The sequence below is a fragment of the Pteronotus mesoamericanus genome, unplaced genomic scaffold, assembly GCF_021234165.1.
Source record: "Pteronotus mesoamericanus isolate MK-2021 breed Mesoamerican mustached bat unplaced genomic scaffold, CSHL_Meso_final contig_657, whole genome shotgun sequence".
Classification (NCBI taxonomy): Eukaryota; Metazoa; Chordata; class Mammalia; order Chiroptera; family Mormoopidae; genus Pteronotus; species Pteronotus mesoamericanus.
The window spans coordinates 3,553,001-3,562,612 of NW_026555229.1; positions in this window are offsets into that span (position 1 = coordinate 3,553,001).

The window sequence follows — 9,612 nt, forward strand, 5'->3', positions numbered from 1 at the left end:
ACAACTTGCTGACGTTCACTCAGCTAGTATCAGAGCAGGGGGTTGAAGTGGTCTATTTGCCTTCTCTAGAAAACTCTTTGAGACACATTGACTGGCCGCCGCTTTACTTGGACGCCCGCCTTGTTCTCAGTGCCTGCTGAGGTGAGGTCTCTCAACGTAAGAATTGCCTCCGTACTTCGGCTCTATCACTGACGGCATCTGTTTAGCATCTATGGAGCAAAAGAAGCGGTGCCCTGCCTTCGCCCTCTAGTGGCCACAAGGAGACGCACAGCTCTTTCTGACAACGACTCTGAGGACCTCTGTCAGCAACTCTGCCATTGACCGGGGACACAAGGCCATATAGACTCAGGCTTCATAAGTCTCTCAGGCTTCCCTGGGCTGAGGAAATACCTGGATTCTCTGGGTCCCCCACCCCTACTACTCCTTTAAGGAAGACCCACCCATGTCTGACAATCACCAAGTTAAGATAAGAGGGATTTGGCAACATCCCCAAATTCCTCTTTAGAGAGTCAGCAAGTGCATCTGACTCAGAGTCTCTATAACTGATGTCTATTCTTAGCTTCCACCGTTCTTTGTTCATTGACACACCTCTGCCTGGTATTGTGCTAAGTTCCCAAATTTACTTATCTTATGTGTCCTTGAGTAGGTCTCAGTCTCTCTGAGCATCGCATGTGCAGATCGAGCTTCTGGAACTGTGCACAATCTCACAGCCTCCCTTCAGATAAATAAGCAAATCTGCCCCGAATGGAATCTGGGTCACATAGGACCACTGCCCTTTTGGGCAAATTAGAAAAAGGCATTGTTTCCTCCAAGTGGACATGGATTTGCCAGGTGCTTGGCTTGGTTGGTGGACGTGAGTGTCTGTCTCTTGGGCAGACCACCCTTGTTCAGTGAAGAGCTCCCACAATGGAATGTGGTGGCTTTAATAGGTGCATCGTGTCACATGCCATCTATTAATCCCTCTGTCTACTCCTAGTATAACATGACGCTAAATGGATAAGCCGACAACCTTTACAGGACACCAAAACAATCACTGTTTTGTGCCCTGGCTGATGTGGCTCAGTGGATTGAGTGCCAGCCTGTGAACCAAAATGTCACAGGTTAGATTCCCAGTCAGGGCACACACCTGGATTGCGGGCCAGGTCCCCAGTTGGAGGCATGCTAGAGGCAACCAATCAATGTATCTCTCACACATCGGTGTTTCTTTCCCTCTTCCTCTTTCCCTATTCTCTAAAAATAAATTTTAAAAAAATTTTAAAAAAGCAAACCCAATCACTGTTTGGGGAAAAATTCAGGGGGAGGGGAAAGTCCAGCCCCCTGCCTGGGTTTGCTTGATTTCCTTAGGTGCTGGGACAAAAGTTGCTCTTGTCACTGGCCCTACACCCCAGGAAGAATTACTCCCATTATTGACTGCAGTTCCTACAGTGGGTTTAATCCTTAAGTCACTAAAGGTACAGATGAAGACAGGTTGTGGACAGTGATGAATTAGAGACTTACACTTTGAGGGCAGGTGCGAACAAATAACCCTGTGATGAAAGACGACCGCCCTGGTGAGTAGCAGGGTGATTAAGGGCATTTTTGACCGCGTTTTCTTCTGTTTCCCCCATGCTCTTTTCTCTTTCCCCTCCTCCCCTCACCTCTTCTCTCCATCTTTCCTCCTTCTCTACTCTTCTGATGCACTCCCTCCCTGCCTCTTCCTCTTGAAACCTCTTCTTGTCAGTCTGTCTTCCCCTCTCTCCTTTTCCCTTCCTTTTTTCTTTCCCCACTTCTCCTTTTATCCACTCACTTATAATATGAAATTAAATAATATTTTAGAGGCCTTGCTGGTGTGGCTCAGTTGGTTGAAGTGTTGTCCCTTATACCAAAAGGTTTAAGGTTTGATTCCTGGTCAGGCACATACCCAGGTTGTGGGTTTGATCCCCAGTCAGGGCATGAATGGGAGGCAACCAATCCATGTTTCTCCCTCTCTCTCTGTCTCTCCCCCTCACCCCTCATCCTCTCCCTCTAAAATCAATAAACATATTTTCAAAAATTTAAAAAATAACGTTTGATAGCTTTACGTATTCTAGTATATTTAAAAATAAGACAACTTGAGCCAGTCATAATTTTCTCATGAGAATAGCAACTATATTACATGGCTTCTTCTGTGTGTATAAACCATATTATTTTTTTCTGTGCATCCATGATCTCTGATTAAAGAAAAGTCATCCCCCCCGCGCCCCGCCCCCCCACAGAGTTTATACAGGAATAGGGAGGGGAGGGAAGACAGCAAGGAGCCACTCATCTGATTAGCATCAAGGGGAAATCCTCAGGATGTCAGCAGCAAGTAAGGTATAAGATCGTGGAATGTTGAAGGTGGACCCTCTGCTCCAAGGTCCTAGCTTTATTTCCAGGCTCCCGCCTCTGGAGTTTTCTGGAGAAGGCAAATAGATCATTTCATTGCCCGCAGACAGAAAATGGAGTGCCAGAGACGTGACATGATTTCTCTAAAGTCACACAGCCAATTATTTCACCACAAGACCTTGCATATAGAACCTATTTGTATTTGTTGAACACAAATATGTAACACGGAGTATATCATTTGAGCACATTATAGGAACTACAAGAGTTCGAACAGCTTAATAAGACCCAGTTACCACTTAAATGGAATAATGACCTCCAGGGAGAAGACGGATCATTTAACCAACACTCATTTACCAGGTGGACAAAATTGGATTCAACTCTAGTATATAGATTACCTGTCAAATTCGCATTCACACACAATAGGTCACTCTAATGGAGGGCTCAGCGATGTGGCACGCAGAAGATGATTTGTTTTCCTTTCAGCACTCAGCACACACCCAGCGATGACATGTTAGACAACAGCTCGCCGCCACAAGCAGCTGCTCCCATTATAGTCTGCCCTTCGCATCCTCTAAGTACCTTCCATAATGAGCCATGTGATTCCTCTTCCCTGGTAGGTTGTGAGCTGCAATTGGCAGGCAGGCAGTCTTGCTGACTGGCTTTGAGCTTATTAAGTCCTGAATCCAAGAGCATTTTTCCTTTCTTTCTTTTTTTTAATGGCTCCAATCACTTTCTGTGTGTGCGTGTGCGTGTACGTGTGCGTGTGCGTGTGTGTGTGTGTGTGTGTGTGTGTGTTTACTATTTACTATCCTCCCGAACTGTGCCGGGTACTAAGAACAGATACAATAAATCAATTGTATCTGTTGGGGGGTTGACCCAACCAGGAGGGCTCAGGACTGGCTTCTGGGAGGAAGTGACATGGAGCCCAACTTTGAAACATGAAGAGGAGTTAGCCAGTGCAGGGAGGAAAAGGAAACCTAGTTCTGGAAAAGGGAAGGCGGGGCGTTGGTGAGAGAAGGGGTGACGAGAGTGCTAGGCACAGGCAGTGCCCCCTGTTGTGTCACTGTGAACTTTTCCCACCTTAAAACCATCTGTCTGCATTGGGGAGAAACAGGTAGACAAGCAAAGGTTTTGTTTTTGACGCTAGGAACAATTTCCATTGACTTTTAAACTTACGTTGTATTAATAGGGGTAACAATGTGCAGAGGAGAGAAGTTTATGGGAACTACTGTAGTATCTGCTCCATTTTTCTGTAAATCTAAAAATGTTCTAAAAATAATGTATATTAAATTTTAAAACCCTTGTGTTGGATTATTTAACTTTATTTACTTACTGAGGGGGCAGCCAATGTTATCTTTATTGCCATTGAGAACACGGACCTCCATGGAGATCGTGATGAGGGGCCTTGCTTCTCTTCCCACCCCCACTTCCCCCCAGTGTCTCCCCTTCTCAGTCCGAGCACCACCCTCACCCTGCTCAGGCCAGCCCGCCTTGATCATCCTCGTTCCCTCCGTCTCCCTCACCCACATCTAGACCATCTGCTAGTTCTACAGATTGTACTTAAGCTCTCTCTGGAATTCCGCCAATTTGCTCCATTGCCTTTTCCTCCTCTCGGGAGTGAGCCTCATCTTTCTCCCAGCCTGGCTTCTTCAGTGGCCTCTTTTGTGGACAGCCAGTTGTATCAGTCTGCTCAAGCTCCTAATGAAGTTCTATAGACCAGGTGTCTATAGATAGACAATAGAAACTTATTTTAACAATAAACAATAAACATAAACATAAACAATAAAAACTTATTTTCTCACAATTCTGGAGACTGGAAGTCTAAGATTATGGTGTCGGCGGGATTCTGAGGCCTCTCTCCTTGGTTTATACATGGCTATTTTCTCCCTGTACTTTCACATGGGGGTGTGTGTGTGTGTGTGTGTGTGTGTGTGTGTGTGTCCTCATCTCCTCTTGTTATAAAAGGACACTTACCAGGCTTCCCTTAAAGACAGTGACTGTTCTGAAGTTCCCATTTTTAAAAAAAAATGACTTGCACATAGTAGGCCCTCAGCGATCCCAGCTGGGAACAGTGTATGCAGGCCTTAGTTACATGCACAGCCTCAGTTGTGGAGGCCCTCACACCTGCCCTAACACCCTGGGGATGTTGGTTCTCCAAATTCCCATGTCACTCACATCCTCCAGCCCTGCTCAGCCTGTTCCATTCCTGATGGCCCCTCACCCTTGGCTTGTTTTCAGCCCTGGCAGAAACAAAGCAAGCCCAAAATACACCAGCCAACTGGCAAGTGATGAGTGATTAGCTGCCTGGCTCTAAAAGGCTGGAATGAGGCGGCCTTTCAGTGCTAAGTGCAGTAACCCTAGCCCTGGCTCGCTGTAATTCTAGATGGAGGTGGTCGGGGACTGGGCACGGGCAGAGCAGTACGCACAGACCCTAGAGGTCCGCAGCTAGGCGGCGGGAAGAGTGCGCATCTCACTGGGATCAACTGAAAATGTGAAATTAATGCTCAGATGGAAGCAAAGGAGATGCACTGGCTTACGTGAGAAGATAGATGGGTGATTCTTTTTACTAAGGGAAGGCTCTCTGCAAGAGATGGGGAGGCAGGATTGCCTCCCCTTAACCTCTTTCTTGCTCTATACCTCAGGTGAGATGCTACATTTACAGGAAGATTCTCGGGTTTTTTCCCCCTTCACTTTATTTTTGTCAAATATCCTACAGCTCTGTGGCTTCGAACCTCAGTTTTCTCATTGATGAAGTGTGAGTCATAGCCCACGCATCAAAGGGTTGTTGTGAAAACCTAAATGAGCTAAAGGATTGAAAAGAATCCCCTAACCGAGGTGGTTAGCTCCTACTAAAAGGAAGTCTCTCTTTTGGGAGTAGCAGAGTACTGGAGAAATGCAGTTAGCTCTGAGCTGTCTGTGGTTTACAGTGTGGTAGTAAATATGTGCTCACTTAAAGTGTGCCCTGGGACAGGGCAGTGCCTTAATCAAGAATATGCAAGAGTGATCAGCTAGTGTTTAATTAAACATTCACTGTTCTTCTGAGGGCTTGGGCCACCATCATCTCCCATTAGCACCAGAGCATTTTAATTAGTGTAGTAAGTGTATTAGATCAGTTTTCACTGGAGGGAAAATGAGGCTTGTTAATGAACCCAGTTAGAAATGAGTTTTTACCATTACAATCAGTAATAGGGAAGATATGCATATTGGCTAAGATAGTTTACAGTTATTCCTCACCCTTGTAAGACAGAAAGAAAGAGTTTTCTGAGCCCTGTATATTTTACATGAGGCTAGATTTTAACATGGTCCTGTGTCCAGCCATAATGCCAAAGAATTTGATTTGCTCCAAGCCTTAAGGTTAACCTAATCCTGTTTCTACATTATGGAATTTCCTTAAGCAAACTTTTCACACAAGGCCTGGTTAGAACATCTGATAGGACAGAGCTGTAATCAACTTTCAGAACAGGTTTTGTGTCTACTTGTTGATAACAGTGTGTCTAATAAATGTCCAAAATGTGGCAGAATTTGATCTGAAACTTGTGTGAAGTTATGGGGGGGAGCAGCTAGTCCTCAACAGCCCGTAATATTTGGGGGCGACCTATATCTACCCAAAGCAACCTCATAGTTTGTGAATAACTAAATTTGTTTAGGTTAGTTTGCAACGGCTACTGTTAATATACGTTAGCTCTAAGGATTTTATCTACCTTATTTCATATTATCCTTAGAACAAATCTGTGAGGCATGTCCTATTATTATTCTAATATTTTTAATCAGGGAAAAGGTGGCCCAGAGATCTTAATGCACTGCCCAAGGTCATACAGCTACTAACTAGCAAGACCAGAGTTAGAATCCAGGACTGCTGAACTCGGAACCTTTATGTTTAATCACTGCACGAGACTTTCCCGTGGCACGTGAGGGTTTGAGTTTGAACAACTTTTCCCCTCACACAGGCCCAGCCTGTAGTCTGGCTCTGCTCACAGCTAGGCCTTCCCCATCCGCATGCCCACCTGCAGAGGAACAGCCCCCTTCCAAGCTAGGGAGCTGCTCCACCTGAGGGCACTGCCAGATACTGGCAACGCCCCCTCTTGACTTTCCCTTCTCACAGGTTTATTTTTTCCTGTTTTCCTCCCTGATACAGATACTTAGGACCTCAGAGTTGAAACAGACAGCGCCCCCCTTTTTTTTAAACTAGGAGAATACAAAAGTATACAAGGTCCCAGTGGGTCTCCGGCCTTGCCTGGATGCAGCGCGGGTCGGGCCCCTGTGCCGACTGGGACGGCTCTAATCCTGCAGGAGCCTTTCTTCTTACTGACCAGACAGTGCCTTCTTGTGCCTTCATCCACTGGTCCTGATTCTGCCCCCTGGAGTCACTCCCTGGGTCACACGACAGCCCTTTGGGCCTTTTAGGGTGGATTCATGTGTCCCTGAGGGTTCCCCTCAGGAAGGACCCAGGGGTGGCCGCTGCCTTGAGATAATGGGGGCCCTCTCCAGAGCCTGCAAGTCTCCCCAGTGGAAGCTTTGGGACCTGAGAGATTCCGGCTTCACAGGGGTTTGTGCTGTCGTCTGGGCACAGGCGCTTCCTGAACAGCTTCCCAGAGGCAGAGAGGGCGCTGTGGGAGTACTCTTCCCTTCATCACTATTCACACCCAGGTATCATTATGTAATTATTTACACAGGTCATATTGTTTTGGAAGTTTTTATTCAGATGTAACTTATATACCATGAAATTCATCACTTAAAAGTGTACACTTTGGTGATTTTTAGTATATTCACAGTTATGCAACCATTACTACTTCCTAATTTCCGAACATTTTCATTGATCCCTGAAAGAAACCCGACGCTCATCAGCAGTCACTCCCATTCCCGCAGCCCCCAGCCCCGGCAGCCACTCATTTACTTTCTGTCTCTATGGATTTGCCTGCTGTGGACATTGCATCTAAGTGGAATCATACAATATATGGTCTTTTGCGACTGCCTTTCACTTTCCTCAGACCTTCGTTTTCAAGGTTCATCCATGTTGTCTCATGTATCAGAATTTCCTTCATTTCTGTGGCCAGATGGTATTCCATGCTATGGACATACCACCTTTTGTTTATCTGTTTCTCAGCTGATGGATGTTTGGGTTGTTTCCACTTTTTGGCTGTTATGAACAATGCTGCTGCAAACATTTGTGAACAAGCTGTGGTGTGAATGTGCTTTCAGTCTTCTTGAGTATTCACTTAGGAGTGGGCTGCTGTTGCTTAGCTCTTGAGTGTACGCTGTGGTGCATTTCATGGCAAGCTCTTTCCACACCTAAGGTTTCATTCAGCCCAGGCTTGGGACTTGGGTGAGCAGTCAGGAGCTTATCTGGGTGGGTCCAAGTCAGGATGGTGGGTCCAAGTCAGCTGGAAACTCCGGCCAGAATCCCACCGGCCGTTCCTCTGCCTCTCTCCCCCACCCTGTGCGGCCCAGTGGTTTCTTCAATTCAAAGATGCTGTCTATTTAATAATAAGTCAGAGCGTGGGGCAGAGGAAGTGATGGCAGGAAGGTTTCTTTTGTCATTGATTGTATAATACCTCTTCATTTTAAAAATATTAAGTTGTTGGGAGAGAAGGATTATTGCATTTTAGAGTTGGGGAGATTATAGCCTCAAATGTAAAGGTTACCCTCAGAGTCCAACTCAGAATATTTATAGAGAAGGAAAAGGAGGGCTGGCTTCAGAGCTTAAACAGCAGCCACGGGCACACCCTTTTGCTGAGGCCTGAAGAGAGAAGTGTAGACACAGGAGGGGCAGGTGAGACTGGCCTGTGGGCCATCCATGGAACATCGCTGAACTGGCCTCTAGGGACACCCAGTGGAGGCACAGGTTACTCAGTGAGACAGATACTACAGATTAATGATCTCTTCCTTAACGCTCTATTCCAGCGGTGTCCAACCTACGGCCCAGGCACCGCATGCAGCCCAGGGTGGCTGTGAATGTAGCCCAACATAAAATCGTAAATTTACTTAAAACATTATAAGATTTTTTTGTGATTGTGTGTTGCAATGTATTTAATGTGTGGCCCAAGGCAACTCTTCTTCCAGTGTGGCCTAGAGATGCCACAAATTTGGATACCCCTGCACCGTGGAGAGGCTTCGGAGCTCCAGGTGACAGAGCCCAGAGAACTCCGGCCTCCGGGCCCAACCTCGTTCCTTCCCCAATGCCACAAGTCACTCCCCTCCCTGGCCTTGCTTTCCCCATCTGTGCGGTCAGGAGGGGGATCCCTTGCCTGCCTGACCCCCTGGGTTGCTATCAGGACCAAGCCAAGGGAGATCACTGGGAGGGGAGCACTCTTTACAGTGAAGAATACATGGTGGGCGATGATTTACTATGGGCCTGGACTCACTGAAACTCATTCCTCTATTCCTGCCACAGATATTAATGAGCACGAAGTTATAGTTTAAGCTTAACTACCCATTAAAGTTAACTACCACTACATTGTTATTACCTATTGTATACTTTTGTTTACCCTAAATCACTCTATCTGACTTCAAAAGCGGTTCCTTGGGTCTCCCTCCTAGTACTCGTGCCTACGACCCCCTGCTTAGTAATCATGCCTTTCTGAGGCTGTGGTGTTTCTAGCAGTCTCCTTCTCAGGACTGTTTCAATTCACTGATGTTTGGCTGAGGTCTCAAGGCCAAAACCATATGCAAAATGCACCAAAATATTCTCTGGTTTACACTTTGTGTGTTTTCTCCAACAGTGCCTAGCAGACATCTTCTAGGATGGGTGAATTTTTTCAGCCTTTGGTAAAGTTTTAAGAGGCTGAGGTAACTTCTTCAAAGCATTCACTTTATGCTGAGTCTTTCCACTACCATATGCCAGGCTCCCAAATGAAACATATATCACCTCTTACTGTTCTAATGGCTTTGTAATTATACAAGTGACAAGAAAAGAAAGTTGAAAAGTTAAAGGCACAACCGAAATTTCCATTGATAGATGAATGGATAAACAAAATGTGGCATAGCCATACAATGAATATTATGCAGCATAAAAAAGTAATGAAATTCTGATACATGCTACAACATAGATGAAACTTCTTCAAGTTCAATTATTCTAATTGAAATAAGCAAATCACAAAAGGGCAAATATTGTATGATTCTACTACTTTATTTTTATATTTTTAAATATTTTATTTATTTTTAGAGAGAAGGGAAAGAAGGGAGAAAGAGAGGGAGAGAAACATCAATGTGTGTGATACATTGATTGGTTGCCTCTTGCACACCCCCAGCTGGGGACCTGGCCCACAACCC